The sequence below is a fragment of the Salvelinus sp. IW2-2015 genome, linkage group LG13 (genome assembly GCF_002910315.2).
Source record: "Salvelinus sp. IW2-2015 linkage group LG13, ASM291031v2, whole genome shotgun sequence".
Lineage (NCBI taxonomy): Eukaryota > Metazoa > Chordata > Actinopteri > Salmoniformes > Salmonidae > Salvelinus > Salvelinus sp. IW2-2015.
Window position 1 is genome coordinate 2,026,261 of NC_036853.1, and position 13,012 is coordinate 2,039,272.

The 13,012-nt window shown below is 43.1% G+C and overlaps 1 pseudogene; it reads left to right on the forward strand.

Moving 5' to 3' along the window:
* LOC111971784 (harmonin-like) overlaps positions 1–13,012 on the forward strand; it is a 35,537-nt pseudogene that overhangs the window by 17,405 nt on the left and 5,120 nt on the right.

Consider the following 13,012-nt stretch of genomic DNA (forward strand, 5'->3'; position numbering starts at 1 on the left):
ACAGACGGATCAGTCAGGGACTGGTAGAAACAGACGGATCAGTCAGGGACTGGTAGAAACAGACGTATCAGTCAGGGACTGGGAGAAACAGACGGATCTGTCAGTGACTGGGAGAATGACATAAAGGGAACCCAGGATCCATCTAAACTTCACAGACCCTCTAGTTAAAATAAAAGCATGTGTGCGCGTTTAGGATCGAGGCTACGGAGAGGAAGCACAATGAGGAGTGGGAGGAGGACTGGGCCCCTGGAGAACAAACCAAAACCAAGAGTCCCTCCCCGGCCCTGCACGAAATCAACACCCCACCCCCCGAGTACAAGAGCTCTGGTAAGGAGAAGGGAACAGGCGGTACCTCTATAGATGAATGAATAGATTCCAACAGGGACSTGTAGAGCAGCAGGACCAGTAAGGGCCTAGACTTACAGATGTGTTGAACCTCTCTGCATGCTGTCTGCATGCTGTCTGTCTGTCTCCTGTCTTCTTCCTCTGTGTGCCGTGCTTTCTGACTTCCTTCACTTCCAGACTATGGAGCCAGCTCTTTTCAGGCTGATGACAACGATGAAGGGGAAGAGGAGGAGGAGGAAGAGGAGGAAGAAGGGAGAGAAGTGAGTGACTGAGTCTCACAGTGTACCGACACATCGCAGAGTCAGAGACACGTTATAATACCACTGACAACCTGCTCGATTTCCTTTGACAACCAAAACCTATTGACATGTTCATATACTGTACATTAATAGTGCTRGCCTGGATGCTAGGCTGTTTCTGCTTTAGCTAGCTTGTCTTGTGTTTCCTAAACTGCCTAGAATCCAGGAGGGTGCTATATTTCTCAATACAACCCCTTGAGCTCTCCTTTCTTTCTTTCTTTCTTTCTTTCTTTCTTTCTTTCTTTCTTTCTTTCTTTCTTTCTTTCTTTCTTTCTTTCTTTCTTTCTGTCTTTCTTTCTGTTGTGTGAATTGGATTCAGTTGACCAACTATAGTAGATGTTTTGCTCAAGTTATGTGCCTTGCTAGGATTTACGTCTGTCTGGGCATCAGAGTGACTCTGATTGATGTTGTTTTTCCTCTGTAGTTTTCGGATGGTTTTATCACTATGAAGGGAAGCTGCMMRSWMTYCKSWASGWWYKCWGTWYRRTGTGCTGTGAGTGTGTTCTGTCAAAGCTAACACATATGCAGTGCCTTCAGAAAGTATGCAAACCCTTTGACTTACTTCACAGTTAGTTGTGTTACGACCGGAATTCAAAATTGATTACATTTATGTTTTTTCTCACCCATCTACACACACTACCCCATAATGACAAAGGGAAAAAGTTTGTTGAAATTTTTGCAAATGTATTATTAACTAAATAAATAAGTATTCACTCCCCTGAGTCAATACTTTGTAGAAGCACCTTTGGCAGAGATTACAGCTGTGAGTCKTTCTGKGTAAGTCACTCYGGGCTCCCAAGTGGCGCAGCAGTCTAAGGCACYGCGTCTCAGTGAAAGAGGCGTCACTATAGTACCTGGTTCGAGTCCAGGCTGTATCACAGCTGGCTGTGATTGGGAGTCCCATAGGGCGCGGCGCACTGGGTTTGGCCGGAGTAGGCCGTCGTTGTAAATAAGAATTTGTTCTTATTAACTGACTTGCCTACTTAAATAAAGGATCATTTTTTTTTTTTAAGAAGAGCTTTAAACAACTGGATTGTACAATATTTGCACATTAGTCTTGCCATAGATTTTCAAGCCGATTTAAGTCAAAACTGTAACTTACTTGGCCACTCAAACGGCTCTCCTGTGAAGTTGTGACTTGCGACATACGCCTAGTTTCCTGAATCGGGTCACATTTGTAAAAATGTCTAAAAACATAATTCCACTTTGACATTGTAGGGTATTGTGTGTAGGCCAGTGACACAAAATCAATTTTAAATTCAGGCTTTAACACAACAAAATGTGGAAAAAGTCAAGGGGTTTGAATAATTTCTGAATGCACTGTAGTTAACTTGGAGCAAAATAACATGACTTATTTACTGGTCCTGTCACCACAATGCTGCGGTAGTTATTAAACTATATATTAATGGCCGTCAGTGTCTGTTGGAAGTTGGATAACGTTCTTGTACTGTATCGTTTTTTGCATAATTTGTTGTTTGTCGTGGAATCATCGGTTCTGGTTTCTCCCTGCTTTCTATAATTAAAAACTTTACTGGCGCCTCAGAAAGTAGAGAAGAAGAAGAAGGTGTCCAACATTGACACCTTGCAGGAACAGAGGAAGAACAAGAAAGAGATGGAGTTTGAGCTGAAGCTGGCTGCAGAGAAAGAGGAAATGTATGAACGAGAGAAACAGCTGAAGATCAGTAGACTGGTGCAGGAGGTAGGAGTAATGATCTGACTGGGGTAGGAGGTGGAGTAATGATCTGACTGGTGTAGGAGGTAGGAGTAAGGATCTGACTGGTGTAGGAGTAATGATCTGACTGGTGTAGGAGGTAGGACTAATGATCGGACTGGTGTAGGAGGTAGGACTAATGATCGGACTGGTGAGGGAGGTAGGAGTAATAATCGGACTGGTGTAGGAGGTAGGAGTAATGATATGACCGGTGCAGGAGGTAGGAGTAATGATATGACCGGTGCAGGAGGTAGGAGTAATGATCTGACTGGTGTAGGAGTGTTGATCAGTAAACCTTTGCAGGAGGTAGGAGTAATGATCTGACTGGTGTAGGAGTATTGATCAGTAAACCTTTGCAGGAGGTAGGAGTAATGATCTGACTGGTGTAGGAGTATTGATCAGTAAACCTTTGCAGCAGGTAGGAATAATGTCCATATAACACCATGCTGTATAAGTGAGAATATAAAATGAAAATCACAAACACTTTATTTTCAGTTGATGTTTTGTCAGCACATCGCCAATAGTATGTGCAATCTTTTTTCATTTATACCTACATGACTGAGCCATAACCCAGCCTTGAGTTATGTTGTTCTTTATGACTGACCAGTGACCCAGCCTTGTTATGTTGTTCTATATGACTGAGCCATAACCCAGCCTTGAGTATTTTTGCGTTGCGCTGTGCCGTGTTGCGCTGTGCCGTGTTGCGCTGTGCCGTGTTGCGCTGTGCCGTGTTGCGCTGTGCCGTGTTGCGCTGTGCCGTGTTGCGCTGTGCCGTGCCCCAGGTGTCAGAGACTCAGCGAGAGGATCTGGAGGAAGGTGAGGCACTGGGTGGAACGTCTCTGTCAGACACGGCTGGAGCAAATTTCCTGTGTAGAGAACGAGTCCCCAGAGGTACACCTAGAACCCCCTCTCCTAGAACTATGTAGAACCACCTCTCCTAGAACTATGTGGAACCACCTCTCCTAGAACTATGTGGAACCACCTCTCCTAGAACTATGTAGAACACCTCTCCTAGAACTATGTAGAACCACCTCTCCTAGAACTATGTAGAACCACCTCTCCTAGAACCCCCTTTCCTCTGTGTATCAGTGAGGACCACCTGTGGTACTATCGCATATGATATTTTATATGTGTAGTAACTCTTCTTCATTTAATGTTTTTTCCCTTCCGTTGGTAATAGATAGATTTGTGGTAGGATACAGTGAGTCATTTATCTTGTTATTCAAAGACAGTGATCGTAGTGCAGCCACAGTGCTCTGTGACTGTCTGTGTGGAGTACAGTGATAGCGCTGTGGTTGAGTGTCTGAGTTGCAGGGCTTGTCCTTCAGGTGTCCCCTCCTTGTTCTCCTGCCTCTGGGCCTATGGTGAGGCGTTTCTACGGGGTCTCCAGCTGGCCACCACTGACCTGGATGATTTCAACTTGGATGAGGTGGACCAGAGTCGGAAAGGGCCCCTGAAGAGACTGGCCCCCCACCCAGTCTTCTTTCCCTCAGCCACCACGCTCCTCTCCTACTTTCCCAGATCAACCCACCCTCTCAGCTTCTCTCCCCCCTGCACACGACCGATCCCCAACGCCCCACCCCACCGTTATACGCAAGCTTCCTGGCTTTAGCAGCGGCCTCAGAGGAAGTAGCCGTCTCGCTCACTCTCCTTCCATGTACCTCTTCTCTCCACTACCGTCCTCCTCCAGTCTACATGGGCACTTCAACTCCCTCTCTCCCGCTCCCCACCCTTCAAGCGACACTCGCACTGGGGAGAGGCGGGGAGGGTCCATGATGGTACGCAATCACTCCAGTTTCAGAGCAGGAGCGAGTGGGACGGGGTTGGGTACATGCGAAGGGGGAGGTATACTACTCGTCAACGCAGTGAATGACTACCTCTCGTATCTAGAGGTAGCTCTGGGGTGTCTATGTGGTTCCTGAACAACCGCTAGCCTTGCTCTTGCTGCCGAAACCTTTTGCTGAGTTGATGGGAGGGACAAATTTCACAATGATGAATGGTGTGAAGAAGACTCTCTTCTTCTCCATTGAATGGAAAATGCTGTTTTTTTTTTCAGTTTTGGTCGAGTCTGTGTGATTTGAATGTTGTTATAGTATTTGCAGCAGTGGGTGTAGAATCGATGGCGGTGTTGTGGTGTTGATATGCGTAAGTGTGGGTGTTTTATGTGTGGAGAACATTATATTGTCAGGTAGGCGAAAGAGGCTGTAAGTGAAGACTGAATAGTTCTTTTCAAGTGCACAATATCTCTGTCTTTGATGTGTTCTTCAACACCCTGTGTGTGTGTGTGTGTGGTGTGTGTGTGTTGTGTGTGTGTGTGTGTGTGTGTTGTGTGTGGGTGTGTGGTGTGTGTGTGTGTGTGTGTGTTGTGTGTGTGGTGTGTGTGGTGTGTGTGTGTGTGTGTGTGTGTGTGTGTGTGTGTTGAGCATTCATATTCGTGTGTTTTTGCAAAAGTAATTCAGGGATGAATAACGTACTTTCCTGGTTTCAGGTTGATGATAACACTTCCCACGTCGTGGTGTATCCAATTCAAGCAATGCCTGGTAAGTCTGATATTTGAGAGTTTTCTTTAAGCCTAGAAGAGGTACTTGTGGTGATGTGAAGAATGTGTGCGACAAGCTGGAGATCTGTTGAATTTAAACAACAATTTCTTCAGCAGTTCTAGACACCCAGGGCTCTGATCTTAGAGGTTAACATAGATATCACAGGGTGTTAATCACAGGGTTAAAGCTCTGATGTCACTGGTTGCATTCATGAGCTGTTGTTTCTGGGACCTTCAGCAGCAGATCATCCTGCTTCTCACTGTGGAGACCCCACTGCCCTAACCCCATTGCTTCGCTGTCAGATTTGCTGCTGAATGGATGTTCAATATGCAATAGCTCTAGCCGCCAATCAAGAGGCGTCAAATGGCCCTGCATGTCTAAACAGTCATGCTACCCAGAGCAGTACCATCGACTTACCTCGCTACCCTCTGAGGGCTGGTAAGAAAAAACACTCCTAACCTCTTTCGCTGCTCCCTAAAAATCTAATCCTTTTGTGGACGTTGTATGTTTCTGTCTGTTCTAGCCGGGTTACTAGTTGGTTGTCACTGTCCTAGCCGGGTAGTGTAGTTGTTGTCATGTCCCTAGCTCGGGGTACTAGTTGGTTGTGTACTGTCTAAGCTGGGGTATAGTTGGTTGTCACTGGTCCCTAGTCGGGGTCTGTTGGTTGTCATGTCCTAGCGGTTACTAGTGTTACTAGTCTTGTGCTCGTTTCACTGTCTGATGACGGGGTTGCTCAGCGTTGTAGCGCAATTCTGCTCATGTGACTAGTGGGGGTAAGAGCTGTTTAAGCTATGTACTGTCCCTCGTCGCGGGTACTAGTTGGTTGTCACTGTCCTTCGACGGGTCTAGTTGTGTGTAAGATACACTGATCCATTTAGCCGGGGTGCTAGTTGGTTGTCACTGTCCTAGCCGGGGTAATAGTCTGGTTGTTTCACTGGTCCTGATCGGGGTATAGTTGGTTGTACTTTGTCTAGCGGGGTACTGTTTGACTATCTAATGTCTAGCCGGGGTGTATAGTTGGTTGTCCTGTCCTAGACGGGGTGCCTAGTTGGTTGTCACTGTCCTAGTCGGGGTACTAGTTGGTTGTCACTGTCCTAGCGGGGACTAGTTTGTTGTTACTTCCTAGCCAGGGTGTTATTTTGTTGGTCACTGTTCCTAGGCCGTAGAGTGTCTAGTCTGGATTGCATGGGTCTAGTAGCTGAAATTGTGCTTTATCATTGGTTATGACCGAGTGCTTCAGCTGTCGCTAGAGGGTACTATATAAGGTGTCGAATGATCCCTATTCTTAGGGATAAAGTGCCCCGTTGATTCTCGTTCCAAATGTTTTATGCTCTCAATGTCAAGACGAGTACTAGATCTAATCTGTGCCTAAGACACGAGTAGGCAGTTATAGGTGGGAGACCTCTTAAAGGTCACTGATGATCTTATTTTCTATTCAATGTAATACAAATATATTTCTGAGTAAGCAATTTCCACAAGTAATTTTGTTGGTTTTCGTAGTTCATTGTTGTCATAGCATAGTTCAGCAAAGAAATCAGAAAGCTCTTGTAGACTGTCATGGTAGTTTAATTTGGTGTAGGTTTGACCTTCTAGCTATTAATTTATTCTGCTGAGGGAATGTCACTAGGCACACCAAAATCCCATCCCACATTAGGACTGTGACGATACCATATTGCAGAAGATCAAACTGGTGTGGTCCTTTAAAAACTGCTGTATGTAAATTTGTGTGCTAAGTAAAAAAAAAAAAAATACAAATGTGACTCTGGATACACATAAATGATGTTTGTTTCACATTAGGGCTGTTTTGTCAGAAGCTTAATCCGCTTCGTGTTTTGTTTTTCCTGCCAGATACCTAGAGTATTGTGAATACTGGTATGTCACGGCCCTAACAAAACAGCTCTTCAACTAATTTTACTTTTTACACTTGAGTTATTTAAGCAGACTAGCTTGATTAGTAATTCATATTAAGAGCTAGGTGGGACAACCAATATCACAGTCGTAGTCAGTACATTCATCTTAAGACCGGCTAGGTGGGACAACCACATATCACAGTCGTAGTCAGTAACATTCATATTAAGACCGCTAGTGTGGCAACACATTTCACAGGTAGTCAGTACATTCATGTTAAGACGCTAGGTGGGACAACACTTTCACGAGTATCATCTCTCGTCAATTCATCTTAAGACGTAGGTGGGACAACACATTTCACAGTCATATTCAGTACATTCATCTTAAGACCGCTAGGTGGGACAACACATTTCACAGTCATATTCAGTATTCTCTTAAGACGCTAGGTGGACAACCACTTTCAAGCCGTCATATTCAGTCATTCATCTTAAGACCTGAGGTGGGACAACCACATTTCACAGTCGTATGTCAGTACATTCATCTTAAGACCGCTAGGTGGGACAACCACATATCACAGTCGTAGTCAGTACATTCATCTTAAGACGTAGGTGGGACAACCACATATCACAGTCGTAGTCAGTACATTCATCTTAAGACGCGTGGGTGGGACAACCACATTTCACAGTCGTAGTCAGTACATTCATCTTAAGACCCGCTGGGTGGGACAACCACATTTCACAGTCGTAGTCAGTACATTCATCTTAGAGACCGCTAGGTGGGACACCACATTTCACAGTCGTAGTCAGTACATTCATCTGAAGACCGTAGGTGGGACAACCACATATCACAGTGCGTAGAAAGTATGTTTTTCTCAATAAGGTAGCTGTCAGTAGAGTCAGAGCTAGAAGGGGGGGTGGGGTGGGGGGGCTAAGTGAAGTCCTGGTTAAGTGTTTTTTAAATGTTATTTTTATTATAAATTTTTTTGGGGGTGGTGGGTGCGAGGTGAAGGAGGATTATTTAAGATACTGTTTGAAGAGGTAGCATTTTTATAATTTTCACAATTCTACAATATTATTCCAGTCTTCATAGTGTGGAAATATATATAAAACACAGGAAAATCACGTTTTTGACTGCACTGGGACTTACATTTTATACATGTAAGCAGTAACTCCCCTGAATGTGGTATGACTATAGGACAAAGACAATGTATTCAAAATAGCTTCTGAAGTTGCATAATTGTATGTTCGTTAATGGGRAAATATGTCTGTTTTTTCCATTTCCTGAAAGGTTTCTGTTTTGGAGATAATAGGTTTTCATCCAAAAGCGACGCTAATGTCCCTTCCTCTCTTCCTGTCACCCTGTTTCATTGCATGACTATGGAGATAGCACTCTGCTCCCGCTGGTCATTTACCATATGTCAGCACCACAGGAGGTTGGTGGCACCTTAATTGGGGAGGACGGGCTCGTGGTAATGGCTGGAATGGTATCAAACACATCAAACACATGGTTTCCATTGATGCCATTCCATTTACTTTGTTCCAGCCATTGCTATGAGCCGTCCTCCCCTCAGCAGCTTCCACTGGTCAACACCATCCAGAAAAACCAAGGGAGGATTGAGTCTTCATATATTATCCATGTTGTCAAGGGTGAATCCACAGAGACTATTATAGTCTTTGCAGTTTATCAACAGAACTTGTCAGTAAACGAGTACCTAAACCTAAGATGCAGAGAGAKRGAGAGAGGGAGAGAAGAAGCTTAGTGGTGTAGTGTCAATCTCTTCTGAATGCCTTCTGGTTCCTGTGCTACAGCCGCCGGAGATGCTGAAACGGATGGTGACGTATAACACCTCCTTTAGGTCCAACAACAAGAGACAAGTAATCCATACCCATCACCACCTTCCCCTCTGACTCTCCTCTCTTCTCCTTTGACTCTCCTCTCCTCTGCTCTGGAGTGGTTATTAGTAGTTTAGTGGCTGTTTCCCCTTCCTCTTTCCTAACTAAATCAATCCCTCTTCCTTCCCCGGAGTGATGCGTGTAGTGACTGCCTCCTTTACTTCTCTGGTTCCCAATCTGTCCTCTTTGTTTGATGCACTAGTTCCTTGTAGTCGCACGTTCGATAACTCAATTAATGACTGTGGAGTGCACATGTATTGGGCATTCTTTTGTCTCTGTGTAGATATGGGGATGGTGTGGATGCTGAAKGGTGTACATTATGTGGGTGTACGTCTTTTTTTTGTGTCCAGGTTGACCTCATGTTATCTGACAGTGCATTGTCCTGCTGTCAAGGCCTTTTTAGTATTTGATACAAAATGAGATTGGGACCACAAAAAAACTTCTGTACTCTAGGAAGAAAGAGCTCCATGTTTTTACACAACCCTACAGATCATGATTATTGTTAAAAATAACTTTGATTTTACAGTCCTTGTTCTTAAATTCATTCCCTACACTTCCAGATCTGTCGTCATAAACTATGTGGAAATCTCAATTGACGCTCTGCTATTCCCTATATTCTGCACTATACTGTATCTGGTGGAAAGTGGTGCACTATAGGCAATTTGAGATGCAGCCTCGTACCTCAGAGGGCCTTTTGTTCTTGTGATGCTTTCAAAAATCTGTTCATGTGTCCATGAGCRAGGAACTTAACTCTAATTGTTCCAGGGTCGCCGTCAATAATGGCTGTTCCCTGGCTCTGACCCCACTCTCTGAGGGTTCTCAGGAGGCGTGGGATATGCAAGAAAACTATTTATCAATTCGCACTTGTACATGTGTGAAATAGGACAAATGTAAGCACCCACTTCATTATTATCTTGTTATGATTATATTCAAAAGACTTCAATGTCATTGCAATGAATAGGCTTGTACTCAGAACGTCATCTTACACAGTCAGATTCAATCAATGTTCATTCAGAAAGCAATGCTTTTATAGAGACGCTTTTTATTCCTTCTTTGTCCATGAATACAGAATGAGGAGCTGTGGCCCTCAGATTTTGATGGACACAGATGACGGTGTGTGTGCTTTTGTGTGTGTATGTGCGTGTGTGTGTGTATGTCAATGAGGCCTGTCCTAGAGGAGAAAGATGAGCCTTCAGATGTCACACTGTGAACGTGACATTAGCAGACAGAGACACGTGAAAGGCAGATTGAACAAGCCTGTTTTTATTTTATTTTATTTTTTTATTTTTTTTATAACTCCTTTTGAGATGTTTTGAAGTGAAAATTAGAAATGCGGTCGCTATCTCACTTTTTCAAACGAAAGGGATTGAACAGTGGAGAAAACTGAAAAACTGATTTTCAGTAACAATGGAAATTTGCTTCAAAAATCGATGTTTTATAGAGTGCCTTGCAAAAGCATTCACCCCCTTTGCGTTTTTATTATTTTGTTTCATTACAACCTGTAATTTTAAATTGATTTTTATTTGGATTTCATGTAATGGACATACACAAAATAGTCCAAATTGGTGAAGTGAAATGAAAAAAATAACTTATTTTTAAAAAATTATAAAATATAAAAACGTAAAAGACGTGCGTGCATATGTATTCACCCCCTTTGCTATGARGCCCCTAAATAAGATCTGGTGCAACCAATTACTTTCAGAAGTCACATAATTAGTTAAATAAAGTCCACAGCAATCTAAGTGTCACATGATCTCAGTATATATACACYTGTTCTGAAAGGCCCCAGAGTCTGCAACACCACTAAGCAAGGGGCACCATCAAGCAAGCGTCACTATGAAGACCAAGGAGCTCTCCAAACAGGTCAGGGACAATGTTGTGGAGAAGTACAGATCAGGGTTGGGTTATAAAAAAAGATCCAAAACTTTGAACATCCCACGGAGCACCATTAAATCCATTATTAAAAAATGGAAAGAATATGGCACCACAACAAACCTGCCAAGAGAGGGCCGCCCACCAAAACTCACAGACCAGGCAAGGAGGGCATTAATCAGAGATGCAACAAGGAGACCAAAGATAACCCTGAAGGAGCTGCAWAGCTCCACAGCGGAGATTGGAGTATCTGTCCATAGGACCACTTTAAGCCGTGCACTCCACAGTGCGTGCTTTACGGAAGAGTGGCCAGAAAAAGTCAATACTTAAAGAAAAAAATGAGCAAACACGTTTGGTGTTCGCCAAAAGCTATGTGGGAAGACTCCCCTAAAGAAGTACTCTGGTCAGATGAGACTAAAATTGAGATTTTGGCCATCAAGGAAAATGCTATGTCATGCGCAAACACAATATTTCATCACCCGAGAACACCATCCCCGCAGTGAAGCATGGTGGTGCAGCATCATGTTGTGGGGATGTTTTTCATTGGCAGGGACTGGGAGACTGGTCAGAATTTAAGGAATGATGCTAATACAGGGAAATGCTTGAGGGAACCTGTTTCAGTCTTCCAGAGATTTGAGACTGGGACAAAGGTTCACCTTCCAGCAGGACAATGACCGTAAGCATACTGCTAAAGCAACACTCCAGTGGTTTAAGGGAAACATTTAAATGTATTGGAATGGCCTAGTCAAAGCCCAGACCTCAATCCAATTGAGAATCTGTGGTATGACTTAAAGATTGCTGTACACCAGCGAAACACATCCAACTTGAAGGAGCTTTAGCAGTTTTGCCTTGAGGAATGGGCAAAAATTCCAGTGGCTAGATGTGCCAAGCTTATAGAGACATACCCCAAGAGACTTGCAGCTGTAATTGCTGCAAAAGGTGGCTCTACAAAGTATTGACTTTGGGGGGGTGAATAGTTATGTACGCTCAAGTTTTCTGTKTTTTTCACAAGAAAAAATATTTTGCATCTTCAAAGTGTTAGGTATGTTGTGTAAATCCAATTATACAACCCCCCCCAAAATAAATTTTAATTCCAGGTTGTAAGGCAACAAAATAAGAAAAATGCCAAGGGGGTGAATACTTTCGCAAGCCACTGTAGTTACAACCATTGCATTGCTGAAATGTGTTGGTTTTAGCAWTAAAACATTGGTTTTTGAAGCAACAATTTTATTTAAAGAGTTGAATATATAGTTAGCTGATATTCATACTGCCGTTCTTATCGCTACAGTCGCATAGACCTTTATTTTACAAAGCTCGAGATGGAAAAATATGGAAAACGGATCCACAACCTTGGCTTTTCTCATATTATTAAATGAATCCATTTAAAGTACATTTAAAGACATAGAAGTGGTTGTCAAAAGAAATCTAGCTCTTCAACACTCAGCACACTCATTCTCTGCTAGGGCCTGATTACATGCAAAAGTAATTTAGATACATAATGATAAATGATACGCTACATTGACCTGGTTTGTGTTGAACCTATGAAGAAGTTTTACAATGTTGTAAACTAACAAAAGAAAGAACTGTCATTTCAGTTTACATCACAGATTGTGTAAAATGTCAGAATTATCCAAATCCTTTGTATGAACTAGAGCAATAAATCAGTTGAGGCCAGGGTGATATAAGGCTATAATTGCAGGCCTATTGCTTAACCATGTTTCCTAGTGGTGCTAAACCTCAATGCAGAAATGACACGGTGAACTATCTAATCCAGAGGCTCTTAAGCTTTTTCAGCTCGAGACCCAAATGAAAAATGTACTGTCCTCGAACAACCCAAAATAAGAAGAAACAGTGTGTGATTTATAAATGTTTACTCATAACTCGCGACCCACCTCTCACATTCTCAGGGCCGACTTTGGGTCCCAAAGAAACCCCGGTCTAATCATATGATGTTTGTCTTTCAGAAATATGTTGAAGACTTTGATCCCCTCTCCATGGTACTGTATGCCTCAGCTTAGCCTGTATATATCTGCCAGACTATTAGACATATAGGACCATGTCATGTATGTGTAGAACCAACCATATGCAAATACATCTCTTTGAAGAAGTAGATCATTCATATCCCACTAGGCACAGACGTCAATTCAACGTCTAWTCCACGTTGGTTCAACGTCATTTCATTTAAATKACGTGGAAACAACATTGATTCAACCAGTGTGTGCCCACTGGGATGCCAATAAGATCGTTACCAAGAGACCAAACAGAAGATGTGCCTTTGAAAATCTGTGAATTGTGTCTTTGACTATAAAGCTGTGTGCAAATGTCAGTCTCCATCCAATGTGAGCCATGCCTTCTAGGTAACCATAGATCCTCATTGAGTCACTKTTACAGCCSTTCTGTGTTATAGCCTTYCTGGAAACCTCAGTGGAACATCTCTTTTGTTCTCATCTTTCTTTGAAAAAGTAAATGCACCGCAGGGAAGCAGTTTTCTACATCTAAAGCCAT